This window comes from Mobula hypostoma, chromosome 10 (assembly GCF_963921235.1).
Source record: "Mobula hypostoma chromosome 10, sMobHyp1.1, whole genome shotgun sequence".
Classification (NCBI taxonomy): Eukaryota; Metazoa; Chordata; class Chondrichthyes; order Myliobatiformes; family Myliobatidae; genus Mobula; species Mobula hypostoma.
Window position 1 is genome coordinate 18,544,811 of NC_086106.1, and position 17,479 is coordinate 18,562,289.

The 17,479-nt window shown below is 45.8% G+C and overlaps 1 pseudogene; it reads right to left on the minus strand.

Moving 5' to 3' along the window:
- Positions 1–1,268: 1,268 nt before the first annotated feature.
- Positions 1,269–17,188, minus strand: LOC134352724 (Ig heavy chain C region-like; annotated as a pseudogene).
- Positions 17,189–17,479: the final 291 nt, after the last annotated feature.

Below are 17,479 nucleotides of genomic sequence, written 5' to 3' on the forward strand. Positions count from 1 at the left end.
ATCAAAATTAGCCTTTCTCCAATTTAGCATCTGAACCTGTGAACCAGATTCATCTTTTTCCATATTTATTTTGAAACTAATTGCATTTTGATCAGTAGGTGCAAAGTGTTCCCTTACACTATCTTCTGTCAGCTGCCCTGTCTCATTTCTTAAAAAGGCATGAAGTATTCCACATCGTCTCGTTGGGACCTCTCCGTAACGATTAAGGAAACTTTCCTGTGTACATTTCACAAGATCCATCCCTTTTATAGAATGGGAGTTCAAGTCAATATGTGGAAAGTTGAAATAACCTACAATCACAACCTTATGTTTTTTGCAGCAGTCTGTGATCTCCCTACAAATTTGTAGCTCTAAATCCTGCAGACTGCTGGGTTGTCTACAATATAGTCCCATGAACAAGGTCATACCTTTCTTATTCCTCATTTCCACCCATAAAGCCTAACTAGAAAAGTTCTCCAGTCTCTCCTGACTGATCACTGCTGTGACAATTTCCCTGACTAGTAACGCCATCCCTCCTGCACTGACGTGTCTAAAACAATGGAACCCTGGAATACTGAACTGCCATTCCTGCCTCTCCTGCAACCAAGTCTCACTAATGTCTACAGTATCAAATTTCATATGTCGATCTATGACATGAGCTCATTTGCCTTTCCTACAATAATACTTGCTTTGAAATATACGCAACTCAGAACATTACTCACACCATGCTCAACTGTTTAATTCCTGACATCTGTCTCCACAACCTCTCCACTATCTGTCCTGACTCTCTGGTTCTCATCCCCTGCAACTCTAGTTTAACCATCCCCACCCCCGCCATGCAGCACAAGCAAACCTTTCCGTAAGGATATTAGTCCCACTTCACTGCAGATGCAAACCATCTGCCCTGACAGACAGACATTTAACTGCGCAGTTGCAACAGAACAGTTCCCAACAATGATATGTTTCATTTAGATAGTGTCACACATGCACCAGGTGAGGAGCAGCGAAGTTACTGGGAACAAGGAACCCTCATACAGTGATCCGACATCTTTGACACTGATATGACATTTGGTCAGTGGTTTCAACTCTGAACTCTTCGTCAGATGGCCGTAGGTTCTAATTTCTCTGACCATTAGTTGACAGCTGATCAGTGGGACTCCTGATGCAGGAAGGGTTTAGACACCATAGATACAAAGACACCTATTTCTCCCTGAATGTGCGCCACCTACCACACCACATGTTGAAGGTTCCTTGTTTCCCGTCTCCAAAAATCACAGCTAGAACGTTTTCAAATCATATTTATTGAACTTGGATCGGTACATTGACACAACAAAGATTTAATACATTGTGCGGTCCCACATAGGGTTGAAATCCATTCAATCATGGCAGAAGAAGGTCTTAGGATGTACGTACAAACTCAGGGATTTGAGGTGAATCATGTTTGTTCCTTAATTTGGTTCTTGATCATAATTTCATTCTTAATTATTTTAAAAGGTCTAGATTTTAAACATGTTTTAATCAGCTAAATAATCCTCTGTTATAATTAATAATCATAAAACTAACAAAACTGGGGTTTCATGGATTGAATCACACAGTATTACACACAAGATTTAAAACTATCAGTCAGAACGAGTGAGACATTGACCAGGGTGGGTTTGCTGTGAGATTTATTGATGCTTCGGAACAGGTTGGTTGTGAGCGACTCATGACCCACCACACAGGAGAAAGTGGTGCCGCTATTCCACTCCTCAGGAGAAACCTTCAGCTGACTGGTTATTGTGTTCCAGCCATTTCTGGGGTCCTTGGTCACCGGCTGATTCACAAACCCTGTCTTCAGAAGGGTGTCATTGACCATCCAGGCCACATAGATCTCAGTGGGAGAGAACTTGGTGACCAGGCACATCAAGGTCACAGTCTGATCGGTGTCTACCTCATCCGATGAAGCGGGGAGGAGGTAGACATGAGGACGAGCCACAACACCACCTGGAACAGAGAGAATCTCAGTTAGAATGAATCTTCCAATAATTCCCTACGTACCCGACACAATCTGGATTTGCACCAACATGAACAATTTCTAAATCTGAGAGACTTCACTTTATCTGAAACTGAAGGCTTTTCCCGTTCTGCTCATCATTGGGATTTGTGGAATGGAAATCTTGGACCTGCTGCATTTTACAGCTTCCAGCGAGGTTAGTCTATTCAATTTAATCAACAGGAGTCCCTGAACACAGCAACTCGACAGAAAGTGGAACTCAGCCCCTGGACTTGCATCATCCTGTGCTGTTTGTTCCATCTCCCCTGGAGCAGGGGTGGCAGTCTAAGCTGTGTACCTGTGAGAGGGAGTGAGAACCTGTGGAACTCTTTCCCACAGAAAGCACTTGAAGACATCATCTAATATATTCAAGAATGGGTTGAATATACTTCTTCGGGTGAATGGGTCAAAGGATACCTGGAGAAAACAGGGAAAGGGATTGAATTTGGATGATCAGCTGAGACCAGATTGAATGGTTGAGCAGATTGAGAGACCCAGTTACCTGCTCCTGTTCTCATTTTCTATAGTCTATCACAGTGCTGGATGTTGATAAATCTGTCCAGTTGCTAAGATCAGACTCACACTGAATTCTGTCCACACGTACCTGTGTTCTTCCTGATGGATTTCTTCACCGGTGTTGGCAAACTCTTGTCCTCTATCACACATGAGTACTCAGCCCCACTGTTCCACTCTGCAGCAGGGACTGTCAGTCTGCTGGTGATCATGTCTTCACCAACGTTGCTGTCTGGACCTAGTGTCCTCACTCCATCTTCCCTCTTCCTTCCGTCCACCTGCCAGATTACACTGAATCCCTGTAAATCACTGTGAACCACCTCACACAGAATGGTCGCTGTCCTCTTTGTCCAGACCTCTTCGAAGGAAGGTTTGCTTAAAGTGACAGAGGGGCGGGTGTCTGGACAGTCATCTGGGAGAAATGTCACAATTATTATTTTACCATTCCCCAATGGACAAGTTTCTCACTGACAAGACCAGCATTTCTGTTCATCTCTGGTCAACGATTTGCCAGTCCCATCAAGATGAGATGAGACCAATCTACATTGGTGAAGAAAGGAATCTCCCCTTTTGAGCAGACAGGGTAAACACCATGAGGGAACGTAAATGAACGAGATTGGCCCTTACATTGTTTTTGCAGTTTCATGGTCACTTAAACTGTTACCAGATACTTATTAAAACAGATACAGAAAATCCCCAGTATTTCAGACTGTGTCAGTGGAACAAGAAACAGAGCAAAGTTTCACATGAAAATCTTCCAGAAAATACACTTCGTATTTCAAAATTTATGAGAAATATTTAGTTTCTGTCACAAATATTAAAATGCACTCTTTTTGTCTATCAGGTGTAACTAACATTTGCTGCTGCTTTGTCAGAATGTAGTGTGTTCAGGCCGCCCTCCAGAGGCTTCTACACATTGTCCAGGCTGACTATTCCCACACAGGAGCAGAGGGAGAGCTGCTCTGCTGGAAATTCAGTCACATCTGAGGCACTGATCGGAGGCTGGGATTAGGTTCAAAGGTAGAGGGAGGGAGCATATTGAAGATGAGTATCAGCGAGTTGCAGAGAGCCTGTCGAGTGAAATGGTCTGGATTCTCCTCCAGTTATGAAAGTATTTTCTGGGATACTCTTATTTCTATGGTAAAAGTGTGGATTATGTTGGCTGAGAGCAGAAAACAAACCGATGATTGGCCGATTTAAGTGCCAAGAGAGATGAAAAAGATGAAGGCATTGAGGCTGAGTCAATGGACAAACCGGTATTCAGCTCACTTCTCGATGAGGCTTCACTCGCCTCAGCACTGAACTGACTCTGCAGCTGCGGCCTGCAGCCATCGGCACTCACCTCAGCACTGAGCCTGGCTCCACGGCCGTGGCCTGCAGCCATCAGTCTCCTGCACCGGTTGCAGTGCTGAACTGGCAACGTGGCTGTGGATTTACTTCAGGGGGCTCTGCGGTTCAGGTTCTGTGGATTGTTTGTTTGAATTTTTTTATTGTTTGCACAATTTGTTTTTTCACACATTGGATGTTTGACTCTGAATTCTATTGTATTTCTTTGTTTTGTGACTGCCTGCAAGAAGAGAATCTCAAGGTTGTATATGGTGCACATACTTTGATAATAAATGTACTTTGTACTTTGAAATTTATCAGTTCACTCACATAACTAAACCAGGGCTGCACCATGATTAGGTGTTTACCTTGAATTCATAGCACAATATAACAATTTCAATAATGGGGTGAGTCCCAGGACCCTACCTTGGTCGTTCTTCACTTGCTTCTTGATACTGCTGTTGGAAGGGGGATGAGTCACTGTACAGCTGAAGACTGATTCTGACTTCCACTCCTGTAAACTCATGGTCAGGAAGTGTCTGGCACTGAAAGTCCACCCTTGCTCCAGAGCGGTTGGTGTAGCACTGGTGTTGGAGGTGATCACGGTGCTGCCTTTCTTCCAAATGACATTTATTTGATCCGGGTAGAATCCAGAGACCACACACTCCAGTGTGGCCGTTTTCCAGTTCTTGGTCTCTTCCTGAGGTGGAGGCAGCAGTCTGACCTTGGGACTTCTTATCTCAACTGGAATAGAAAAGAAAACAAAGGAAATGTCAAACATTTTGACTCAGGTAACTAATGCTGGCCATTTAATCGCCGGTCTCTTGCCCACCTTTGGTACTATTGGTCCGTGCTGACACTGGGGAAGATGAAGGAGATTCCTGAGCAGAGCACTCGTACTCCACCCCACTGAACCACTCCTCCACACTGATCTGGAGTTCACTGAGCACTCTGTATCGGGACCCGTCCCTCTCCGCTTGATGGGTGAGAATTCCTTTAGTTTTCTCCTTCCCGCCCACGTGCCAAGAGATGTGGATATCTTCGGGATCTGTACAGATAACTGTGCACTTCACGGTAGCGGACTTGTTGATCCACATCTCTTCAATGTTGGGATTTTGAATAAAGACAGACAATTCTGTGGATTAGAAATGGAAATGCTCAGAATCTTACTGGAGATATTTCCATTGGTTGTGTTAGGTCCAGGGCTGAATCATGTGTCTCATAATCCTGTTAGCTTTGATTAAGAAGAGAAAATCAGAACAAAAGATGTGCTAACTAAATTTCAAATCCCTTTCTAATAACTGTACCAATCGGTTCACTGTGAGACGGAGCTCTGTGAGACAGAGAAGCATGCAGATTTCTCAGCAGAGACACAGCTCAGTGTATTCTTTGCTTGGAGACTCAGTGCCATTGATTAGTAACAGTGAAAACTGTGAATCAATGAGAATCCCTTTCTCCATCTGGGCTGAGCCTGGGATTCACTCAGTTTAATAACTTCACATCCCGACATTCCAGTCTCACTGTGGCTGTGCCTCTCCTCATCTCTGCAAACTTCACCACCCACACAAACTTCAGACAACATTGTATCCTTTCAACTCTGCTCACTCATACACCTGCACTACTTCTGCTGGTGCCTGTAGTTTTAGCATTCTTGCTAACAAACACTGAAGCCTCTGTCTCACTTGAAATGAGCAGCCGTGATCAGAGTGTATCCATAAATTAGGGACGGATGAACTGGCAAAGTGGGTTCTAATCCCGACCCGGTGGATGGGAGTTTAAATTCATTTCATCAATGCTTCTTGGAAGAAAAGAAGACTACAGAGGTATTTGTAGTGTTATTCTCTGTGGTAATTTCCGGAGAGAAGTCTGGTCTGGTCTGGCTGGTTTGTGACTCCAGACCTGCAGCAACACGGCTGGAGCTGAATCACCATCAGGAATGAGGCAGCAAGTCCCTCAGTTCCAGAGAGATCAGTGATTGATGGGAAATGATAAATGAATAAAACAGCTCTTTGATCAAGTGTTGGGTCACCTGTCCTTTGGGTTAGAGTCAGTTTTGTGTGATTGCACTCAAGTGAAGTTGTTGAGGTCGTCTCCCAATGCACAATCGTCAGTTCACTTACATTGCAGCTCTCTGCACTGTGTTCACCATTTACACACTCGGTCACCTTCAGGCCCGTGGGGTGTTTTTGCTCTTTGAAATTTAGTGTGGAGCTGATTGTGTTTGTGTCATGGCTGAGACCTTCAGTGAGACTGTGAGTCAGTGTCTTTGTCTGAAGAAAGTAACACACACGGTTCCAGTCTGACTGTGTCGGATCATCCGACAAGGTATGATGTGTATTTCTTAACCTTTCTCATGTCAGTAAGATTATGAGCAATTTTCTTTTAAAACAGAAAGTCCATTGGTGTGGTCCAGATGATCATTGTTGTCGTGTAATATCATAAATATGCAAACCTAGGTGTACACTGAAGAGTCACTGAATTGTGAATCGCAGTTTGATCAGCACTGTGATGTTGTTAAACATGTTTTTTGCAGGTTTCTCAGTTATGTCCCTTATCAGCACTGTCTTGATGTTCAGCAGTCACTTGGAAATGTTCCCCTTATTGCTGAATGCTGGTGTTATTCCACAAGAAGCATAGAATTCTGTCAATGCTTGAGTAATTCTAACAAAATATTCTCCTTTCTAACATTCCTTGCAGTCACTGAATTTCCCTCTTGGACTGAATTCAGTGTCCGGCACGTGGATCAATGTAACTTTAGCAATTTGTCTGATCCAGGATTTAAACACAAAGCATAACAGATTGGACAGGAGACTGGTTAGACCCCTGTGTCTTGTCTCACCGATTTGTCTTGTGCCCAACATTATCGAAGGGTCATCCATCCTTTGACAGAGTCAATTTGGAATTTCAGCCCCATTCACCTTCATCACCTCATGCCTCACAGCCACTGGGTGAAAAACAGGTTCCAGTTCTTGCTGACTGGAGTTAGACAAGAGGGAATCTGGCCAAGGAAACTGGAATTGGGATCTGAGTCACACTGAGGCAACAATGTACACAAATGAATGAGTGTATGGACAACCAGAAACACAGGAGATTCTACAGATGCTGGAAATCTTGAACAACACACACAAAGTGCTGGAGGAACTCGGCAAGTCAGGCAGCATCTATGGATGGAAATAAACAGTCGATATTTTGGGCTGAGAGATTTCACCGGTACTGGAAAGGAAGTGGGCAGAAGCCAGAATAAGAAGGTGGGAGGAGTAGAGAGGAATACATTCTGTCAGATGAGAGGTGAGACCAGGTGAGGGGGAAAGTGTGTGGATGGGGGAGGGGGTATGAAGTAAGAAGCTGGTAGGGGATAAGTGGAAGAGATAAATGGCTGAAATAGAAGGAATCTGAGAGGACAGTGGACCATGGAGGAAAGTGCAGGAGAAGGGGAACCAAATGGAGATGATGGGCAGGTGAGGAGGAGTGACGGAATGCAGGGGTATCTAGTATGGGGAATAGAACAAAAGGGAGAATAAAGGAGTGTGTGGGGGGGGGATTACTGGAAGTTAAGAAATAAGTATTCATGCCATCAGGTTGGCAGATATCTGGATGGGATATGAGCTGTTGCTTCTCCAACCTGACTTCAGCCTCACCATGGCAGTAGAGGAGGCCATGGACAGACATGTCAGAATGGGAATGGGAAGTCACACTGAAACAGGTGGCCATGAGGATAATAGAAAGTTGAATTGAAATGTGATTGGAGAGGTTGTCAGTTTGAATCACTTGTTTTCTTCTCTCCTGTTAAACTTCCGTCCCAATGGATACCAGAGGCAGGTCTAGAATCTAGTAAGTGGATAGCAATAAAATTCATTGATGAATTGTATACAGAGCCAATCACTTTATTTCACACTTTCCTGCTGAACAATGATACTGTTGGGTAGAACCATCGGAGAATGTTGCATTGAGATTACTCTGATAAAAGAACTTTGGCACAGGCTCCAAAAAACAGCTGGGACATTTTCCACCTGGAAATGGAAGATTCATAGATTTAAGTGTTAGATATTTTCACCTCTTCTCCCATGCTTGGAAAAAAGGGAGCCCCACATATTCCCACTCTGTATCCTCTGTATAATCACATCCTATCAGGATGAGGTTTTGTCAGCCATGATAAATGAATGGGCTCTCTGAACCTGGTCGAGGATCTGAGGACACAAGGTCACAACATTCACTTGAGGATTGGGCATCAATTCAAAATTAATCCCGCCACCTACATTTCAGTGAGTGGACAATCGACAGAAGAGTCTCTCAGGAAACACTGGAAATAGACTCTGGAGACTGAAACAAATACAAAATTGCAGAGATATTTTTTTGAGGAACTAACACTGAGAAGACAGTGAAAAGGGAACAGGGAGATTTTCTCCAGAAGGTAAAACATGGGACGTGAGCTTTGCTCACTAAATTATTTCCATTATAACTACAAGCATAGACAACTAAAATTATTGAGACGGAATGGACAGGTGACCTAATCTCACACCTTTCCTGCCCAGTAGATGGGGTTAAAGCTGCTGGTGATATGAGTTGATTCAAAGTGCAAGAATCATCTGTACATCACTCAACAAGATCGACAGTAGGGACAGGAATTGGGTGGGAGAATCAGTTAAGTAGTTTAGTACTGTAAGATAATTAATTTTTCTTCAGACATCACTCACCCTCTTGATACGTCATGTTGACCTGACCACTGAAACCGGAAGGTGCGTGATTCACTTCACAAATATATTTCTGTTTCTTGGTCCATTCCTGCACAGGCACTGTCAAGTAAGCGATTGTTTCAAATCCACCATCAGATCTCGGAGTGGAAGGGAGAATGATGCCTTTTTGGGCAGATCCAGCTTTTTTCCAGGATACTTTAATGTTGTCAGGAGCGAATCCAGATATCACACAGCCCAGGACAGCATTTGCTTGACTGTGGATTGCCTCCCGGGATGGAACAAGGGAGCTGAGCTTCGGAGCTGTAACAGGGGAGTTGCGCTTCGGAGTTGTAACAGGGGGGCTGAGCGTCGGAGCTGTAATACATTTAATATCTGTCAGTACATGATTGCTTTGCCCATGTTTTTGACTTCAATCTCCCTCATCCCAGGCAAGTTCTCCAATTCCAGCCCTCTCAAGAATGTTGTTAATTTACAGCTGATCTGATGATCTGATGGCTCACACCAGTGAGTGGGAGGGCTGGGTGTATAACTTGGGCCTCCCAGCAATGTGTCCCACTGTGCTATGATAATGCGGAGAGGTGGGTCATGGGGTTGAGGTGCAGACCTGCCATATCTAATTGTTTAATGGAGAATGACTGATACCAGCTCCAGTGAGCAGGAGTACATGGTATGGTACTATTTCCACTGGCAAGTTTGGGAAACACAATTTTACTTTCAATGAGAAAGAAGAACAGATGGACTAGAGGAAATTATTTTGTTGTAACTGCAAAGGCTTGTTCAGATCTGTGAGAAGCTGGTTAAAGAAGGGCAGTGGAGTGGATTCCTTCATCACATTCACAAGGGATTGCTTTTACCAGAAGAGGGGAAGCTGCAGGGTGGAGCGGGAAAGTGCGGAGGAGTGGGGTAAAGTTTAAATTGTTGTTCTGTGTGCAGAGGCACGATGGGCCAGCGGTCTCTGTATGTGTACAGGAGCTGATCCATAGGGAGGGTTTAGTGGGAGGGGGTGGTGGAGAGGCTCCTGAAATTAGAAAGTGGAGCGGATACAATGGAGGCAGATCCTGATACTGAGTTTCACTGCCCATATTGACTTTTATACATTTTCTCACTGCTGTTGTAAGAGCAGAAGAAAGGAGTTAGTTGCCATGCTCCTGCATTATCTGACAAAGCTTCCTACTCCAGATTTATGCTCTGACATCAGTGCAGCTTTCAATATAAATTAGTCTGATACTAACATTGAGGTTGAGGTTTCGGCCACTGCGATGTCACACTCCCTGCCTTGCAGGAGTAGACTTTATTCTTCTTCTAGTCCGCCGCAGAGACTCCAAGCAAGCTGCTCATTATGTACTTAGAATTTTGCCCCAACACCGCCGGGTATTTCTTATTTTTTTTTAGCATGTCATACCAGACATTCAGCCATTCTTGTCTGGCACGTGGTGTCAGGATTAACCGGGTCACGTTATGAACGTTCCTGACTCGACCCTTATATATTTCTTACGAGGCCAAGTGGCTATCTCGACACTCAACCGGGCACAGATGGAAAGCGTGCTCAGGAGTGGGGAAAGCGTGCTAGGGAGTGGCCTGACCAGGATTTGAACTCGGGAACATTCGCTCCAGAATCTGGTGCTGATCTCACTGCGCCACCAGCTGGCCTGGAATTTCTTAATTCCAGCGGTGATGTCCCCACTGTTAGTGGACCATGTCTGACTGATGCTCTCAGGCTGATAGTCCTTGACCAGACAGAGGAGGCTGATGCCTTGGTCAGTTTCTGTGTTGCAGGAAGGAGTGATGTAGACTAATGGTGCGGACTTGACCTCTGAAATGGAAAGAAATTCACAGGCGGTTCTCTGAATAAATGCATTACTGGCAGAGAAAGGAGACGTTTTATAAAGAAGTAATTTTCAAAATTATTCACCCCATTAAACAAAGCTGATACCACTTTAACACTCAGCTGTGAGTCTGTGTCGCTGAGGTAGGAGGGTGTGGATCAATCCCACAGTGGCAACTTGGACTCACAATCCAGGCCAACACTTCAGTGCAGGACTGAGGCAGTGACCCAATGTCCGATTGGTGGGATTTCAGCCAAAATACCAAAGTGACAATCTGTCTCTCCTCCAAATACAATTCCTGATTCGGAAAAGTCTGTTAGCACTTGATCAATGAAGTTTACAAAAAAAGTAAGATTTAGAAGTAGTAACTTATTGGAATAATTCTGATGTGCACAGTGTTGCTGGTGATGAGAGGAGTGATCGGTGTGGATATTGTGGTACCGAGTCTCCAGCACCATGTGTGCAATGTAGTGGAGGTTGGGAAATGGACTCTGCTTCTGAAATTCAGCTCAACAGACTACATGATGCAGCTGACACTGCCTCACATATTTACCGTGTGTGACTGAGCAAGAATTCCAACCCCACTGAGTCTGTGGAAACTACTGGCTAACTGGGAGGGAATGGTAACTTGCATCAGAAAGGACAGAGGAACTGTGGAAATACATTAGCCCAGACTCTGTGGAGAAGTGTCGGCCAACACAACCGACAGTGACGATGAGATTCCTGGGGAGATGGAGAAATCTCAAAGTGTTGTTAGATGTAGGTGATATTCTCACTGAACGACCAGCCCAGAGAGGAAATGCAGGTTGTAGCAACTCCCAACCACTCAGGGTGTAAAATACACTTGAAAGCACTGGTTCTTAATTCATTTCACAGGAAAAGGAGACGTGTTGACTTACTAAGGTAGGTAAAGGTGCGAAGATCAATTAACTAATTGACCAATTGACAGCTTTGACAGGTGGATATGTGGTTTGACCAGTTGTCAGAGTTACCTTGAACAGTGTTGTGGACGGGGTTTGTTCTGACCCACTGACGTGACATCATTCACCTCATGATTGACACTGTCAATGACAGATTGTTGCTGGTGGATGAGGTTAAAATCACCCAAAAAGACTGTGTGGACACAGCAGGAGCTCTGGGAGTAGGAGACTAGCGGGAGGGTATGTGTCAGACAGTGTGAATTGCAGTAGATGAGGGCTTTGTTGCCCAACAGTAAGATGGTCAACAGACACACACTGGCTTCAGATCGATTCTGCTATTGGAAGGGCAGCAAATTCAACATTTGGAGTGGAAGTGGAGTGGTGGGAAGGTCACAATTTCATTCAGGGGCAAAATAATGAAATATGCACTTCACAGTCATCACTCTGGGACAAAGGGCATAAAATATTAAAATCTGGGTTTCAAATAGAATGAATATAAATCAATAACTATCACAAGTAGATAGGAATCGATATAATGTAACTGGTCAGTAATGACAGCTGCATTGTTTTGAACCATTTCAAGGTGACACTGGGGACTGTGAACTCAGAATATTTGCCTTCCTGAGCAAACACAGGTGATTCAGGTTGACAGGACAGGCAGAGCAGAGAAATGGTCCCTTTCTCATTCCTTTCAGACTGAGCCTGAAACAACCAGTGAAATGCTGACATCAGACTCCCCACCGGGGACACAACTTCTGTCAAACAGTGGGACAAGCTGACCTGTGCTGTGGGTGAAGTGTCACAGGAGAGAAAGCACAGGGCATGGTGCCAACTGGACCATATCCACACAGACCGGGCTGAATGGTGCTGGTTCAAACCTACTAGGACTCTCCCCACACTCCTACACTGGGAAAGGTGGGACCTCACTGGGTTTCTGGATGCTGGCGGCTTGTGTTGAGGTGTATCAGGGCCTCAGCATTAAATAGCCTCAGACAACACCCTGCTGGGACTCTGGGTCCAGAACACCCTGATGGGAGGGGTTTGTCTTGTGTTAATGCTGTCATGTAATTTAACAGGTTCAAAATGACTTGGAAACATTAAAGTTAACGTAAATTCCTGTGGGAACAATTAACTTTGCATATTTTGTTTAAAATAATAAATCTGAAATGCATTAAAACATAATAATCAGACAGAAATCATTCCTGGATAAATCCCTTCCCAAGGCCCAGAATCCCCAGTCAGATGAATGGAAAATGTGATCCTTTGTCAGGTCCGGCCTGTGAGGGAAATGTGGAGGTGGATTTCCCAGTGTTACCCTGGGAATTCCGGCAGGACCTGGTGCCATGTGGTAGTGTGTGGTCACTGCTCTGGAGGAATCTGTCGCTCAGTAAATCCTGGGTTACAATGGTCTGTGGAACTGTGAGATTGACTCCAGTGTAAGTGACTGAACACTAGTTGTCTCCTTCAGACTGCCAGGCACAACCAGCACCATTTCACCCACAATATCCTCAGCTTCCCAGGTAGACAGTACCTCAGGAAAGGGCTGGTCAGCTGTAGTCTGAGGAGCCTTACTGCTCTTTATCAGTGTCAACCCCTGACAGCAGGGGAATTGCTGGACCAAAGACCAGGGACCATATGGATGGCCTATAACTAACTAGTGTTTGTCTATTCATCTACTGCATAGTCAGAATTCAGCTGAGGACTTCTCAGTGGAGGGGAGCTTTAGGAATTGTAGGCTGAAAGTGACCATTCCCTTCCAACATCACCCAAACGGACTAGATTGTCATGTTGTAGTTCAGTTTGTGGGAACAAGATGCAGACAAGTTGGAGATTTAGTCCCCCAAATGAAGTGATACACTGCAGAAATACTTGCTGGGTTTGGAAAGGCTCTGGGATGTTCTGGGGTTGTAGAAGTCAATGAAAAATAGATTGTTTTCTTGAAAATAAATTCTGTAAAATAAAACTGGAAACAACATAGTTGCCAGAAATCAGACTGCAGAGTTTGGTGAAAGGTCACTGATGTGAAACATTAACTCTATTTCTCACCCACAGATGTTCCCTGAGCTGTTCGGTGTTGGCAGTGCAGGAGGCACAATAATGTCAGTTGGTGAGATTTGCAGCTGAGGATCTTTTACATCCCGGGACCAGCAGGTGGTAAGTACAGTTCTGTCTGGATCAGTGTCCCTCTGGGTCTTTATAAAAACACCCATCAAACTGACAGCAGGGTACTGGGGTGAAGAGGGGAACTGGATCTGGGTGGGTCACAGGGTACTGGGGTGAAGAGGGGAACTGGATCTCGGTGGGTCACAGGGTGCTGGGGTGAAGAGGGAAACTGGATCTGGGTGTGTCACAGGGTGCTGGGGTGAAGAGGGGAACTGGATCTGGGTGGATCAGCTCAGAAGAAATTTGCAATGAAATAACACTTGGGAATTTGTATGAAATGATTGCTGATGAATCAGCAGATTGGGGGAGACTCAGTCTGATTTTAGTCTGTATTGTACTAAGTGGAGAGAATATCCAGTTTTATTTATTCATCCTTTGGGATCTGGGCTTTGCCGGTAAAGTCTGAATGAATTACGCATCTGAGCTGCTATTCAGAGGGCATTTGGAGACAAACACATTGATGGATCAGGAGTCATGAATAGGCTCGAAGGGTAAGGATGACAGATCTCCTTCCCTGACAGACAAGAGTAAAACTGAAGGAGCATCATTATTAATGGCTGGATTTAAAAACGATACCAATTATTAAAATCTTGGAAATCTGACCACAGATTCAAATCTGTTGCAGATTATTATGAACTGAGTTTAAATTTGTCAGTTTTGTTGTGGTGGTATCCGTGGACTGTTCATCCATCCCTCTGCACTACTCACCTGCTTTGATGTACTGTCCTGTTTCCCATCACTCCAAATCCAACCTTGTGCCTGTCCATTGGATCACTGTGTCCACGGTGTCCTGGACAATATTTCTCCTTCAATAACATCACCAGAACAGACTGTCTGATCGTTCTCACCTTGCAGTTTGTGGATTCTGCAGTGTGCAGAGTGGCTCCACATTCCCGACTCTACAACTGGGCTGTACTTTGAAACAACTTCATTGCCTGTGAAGAGCTCGGGGACACCATGAAAGGTGCTCTGTAAATGTCAGCACTTTATCTCACAACCACTTTTACTGAATCACCAGCAACACTGGTTAACGTAGGAAAGCACTTGTCAAACAAACCCAGTCGGGGGATGGAGGAGGGCAAGAAATTAGAGCAGTTGCTCTGTCTGTGAACTGAGAATAAGCAGTTCATTTGAACAGTAAAATTCAACTCGTGTCCCGTGAGTGTGTGATGGGACAGGTTGGGGGAAGCTTCACTCTGTGTCTAATCTCTGCTGCCCCTGCCCTGGGAGGGATGGGACATGCAGAAGGATCTTTGTGGCTAATCCGTGGCTGCCAGGACAGGACATGGGAGCTGTGATCTGCATTTAACTCATGCTCTGTGTACTCTGGGGTGCTTGTTGGAATCCCTTTGAGGAAGAATTTCCCAGATTTACAAGATAAATACTGATTCCATTGAATGACAGAGCAGAGAGTGAGGCCATTCATCCGATATTGTCTGTACTTCCCTTCAGCTGAGCAAACCCAATAAACCCATTGGTCTCTCTGCTCTTCCCTGTATCCCTACAAAAGGCGGATCTCCTCCTGTTCCCTCTCCACACTCACTATTGGCCACCACCATCATTCAGGCAGTTTGTTCCAGATCAGAAACGTTCATCAACAAACCTTCCATTAAATGCTCCCCTATTACACATTATTGAATTGAACGCTTCCCTCCCGACCCCACCTGCACCACTCCCCGCTCCTCTACCCAACAATGCAAGGCTGTGTGAAGGAATTGTGATTTCATTTCTCCGCCTTACCTTTCCTGCACCACTTCCCCACTGCCTTCCCAACTCCAAAATTCTTCCCCACAGCACCCCACCTCCTCACCCATCAGGGAATAAAACTAAAACCTTAATCCCATCAATTAATCCTGGGATATCGCCGAGACATTTTTGCTGTATCCCAGGACGGACCTCACGCCGGACATTACATGATGGGACTGACACCCACCTGTACCCTGGGGATATTGAGACATCAACCAGATCATACATGTGTACACCATTCCCTCAGATTATGTCTGAATCCCATTACCTTCAACATGAAAGCAGCCGACAGTAAAACCCAATCCCAATAACATGACACTGAACAGATCCATTGTTGTCACTGACAGGGAACAAGTTCAACTGCACTGAAACGCTCAGCCCCTGAACGTGGCTTCAATTGGTGCTGAGGATCAGAAACCAGACTCGAACCAAACACTGAGCTCACTCAGCACAATCGGCCGGTGTCAAGGCACAGTCTGGTGACAAGATCCGACCCCATTCCCCTGAAACATACATCAAAGTTGCTGGTGAACGCAGCAGGCCAAGCAGCATCTATAGGAAGAGGTGCAGTCGACGTTTCAGGCCGAGACCCTTCGTCAGGACTAACTGGAGGAAGTCCTGACGAAGGGTCTCGGCCTGAAACGTCGACTGCGCCTCTTCCTATAGATGCTGCTTGGCCTGCTGCGTTCACCAGCAACTTTGATGTATGTTGCTTGAATTTCCAGCATCTGCAGAATTCCTGTTGTTTACCCATTCCCCTGAGCCTGTTCCCGGTCTGTGGACAGTTCACTGGTGGGTGGGGTATGTACCCTTGTACTGATACTGGGCTCTAGAGAAACCCGCCGGTTCGGGGAGATTCATGTACTTGCTCTAAATATCTCACTGATTTCAGGTGAATCGCCGGATTCACCAAAACCGTAAATAAATAAAACACTAGTGCGTGATTATACAATTGAGAAGTTGGTCTTACCCGAAGTCACTGTCAGCGAGGTTCCTCCGCCCCAGTAGCCAAGATAATCACAGTGCTCCGTCTCCCCATTCACCCAGTGCAGTAACTTCACTTGCCCGTCACATCCAATAATCTCAGCAAAATGTCAACAAGATCCCTGTCCGGACCGGGAGCAGCCGCTTCCTGGATTTCCATCCCAAACTCCGTCCTTGTCTCTTGTTGACGTGTGAGTAAAGGCATTTTCACAATTTCCCTGTCTGCGGACACCGGCTCCCGCCATCCCCCAGAATCAGAGTCAAATCCTTTTGGGCTTTGAATTGTCCAGAAATGGGCATTTGCGCCCAGCAGTCCGAATGAGGCTTCAGGGATTTGACTCTGGGAAGCAGCAATGTGGAATCCACGGAGACAGACTGCGCTGCAGATGCTCCTTCGTCGGGACCAGTTTCTGTTCAGCTCCCCATCACCGTGCTCCCACCCTCTCGCACAGTAATAGGTGGCCGTGTTGTCCAGTCTCAGGTTGTTCATTTGCAGATAGACGGTGCTGCTGTCCTTGGAAACAGTGAACCGGCTCTGGACTCCAGGCGCGTAGTACTTGCTACCACCACTCGATATAGTCGCCACCCACTCCAGCCCTTTCCCGGAGACCTGTTTCACCCAGTGCATTCTATAGCTGCCGATGCTGAACCCACTGACCGCACAGGTCAGTCTGTGGGACTGTCCGGGCTTTACCATCCGCTGACTCGGGCTGTGTCAGCACGACGGCGGACCGCACGCCTGTCAATAAAAAAGAGCGGAAATTGACAAAAATGTTCCACGGTCAGAGGTTCACAAAGCCTCCGAGAAACAGCCGGTTCCGGTTGAGCGACAAGCGGCGGGACACCCACCTGCCAGACAAGACAAGGGGAGACAGAAATAAGGAACGACCCCCATCGCCCTGAACACTGAGCCAGACTTGGACACTTTGAGATCGGCGGCTTCAGCTCAGGCCGGCTTTGTCCGGAACCGCAGTGAGCGCTGTTTAGATAGGAACGTGGGCTGTGAGTGAGAGAGGGAGCCGCGGTTTGAACAGGCTCTCACACACTGAAACCAGAGGCGCAGCTTCCTGTCCCCACCCACAGCAGCGATTTCAATTCCCCAAAAGATGTTTGTCGCTGCAACAGGCGGCAGGTCAGCGGCAGTGACCAGATCCGGATTAAAGATCTGTCACTCTCTGTTCGATTCATCAATTTCAACGATGAACAGTTTGTTTAAACTGAAACACACAGAATCCCAGCGAGAGAGAATGAGAGACACCAGTCAGTGGACAGATATCCCCCAGGAGACAGGGACTG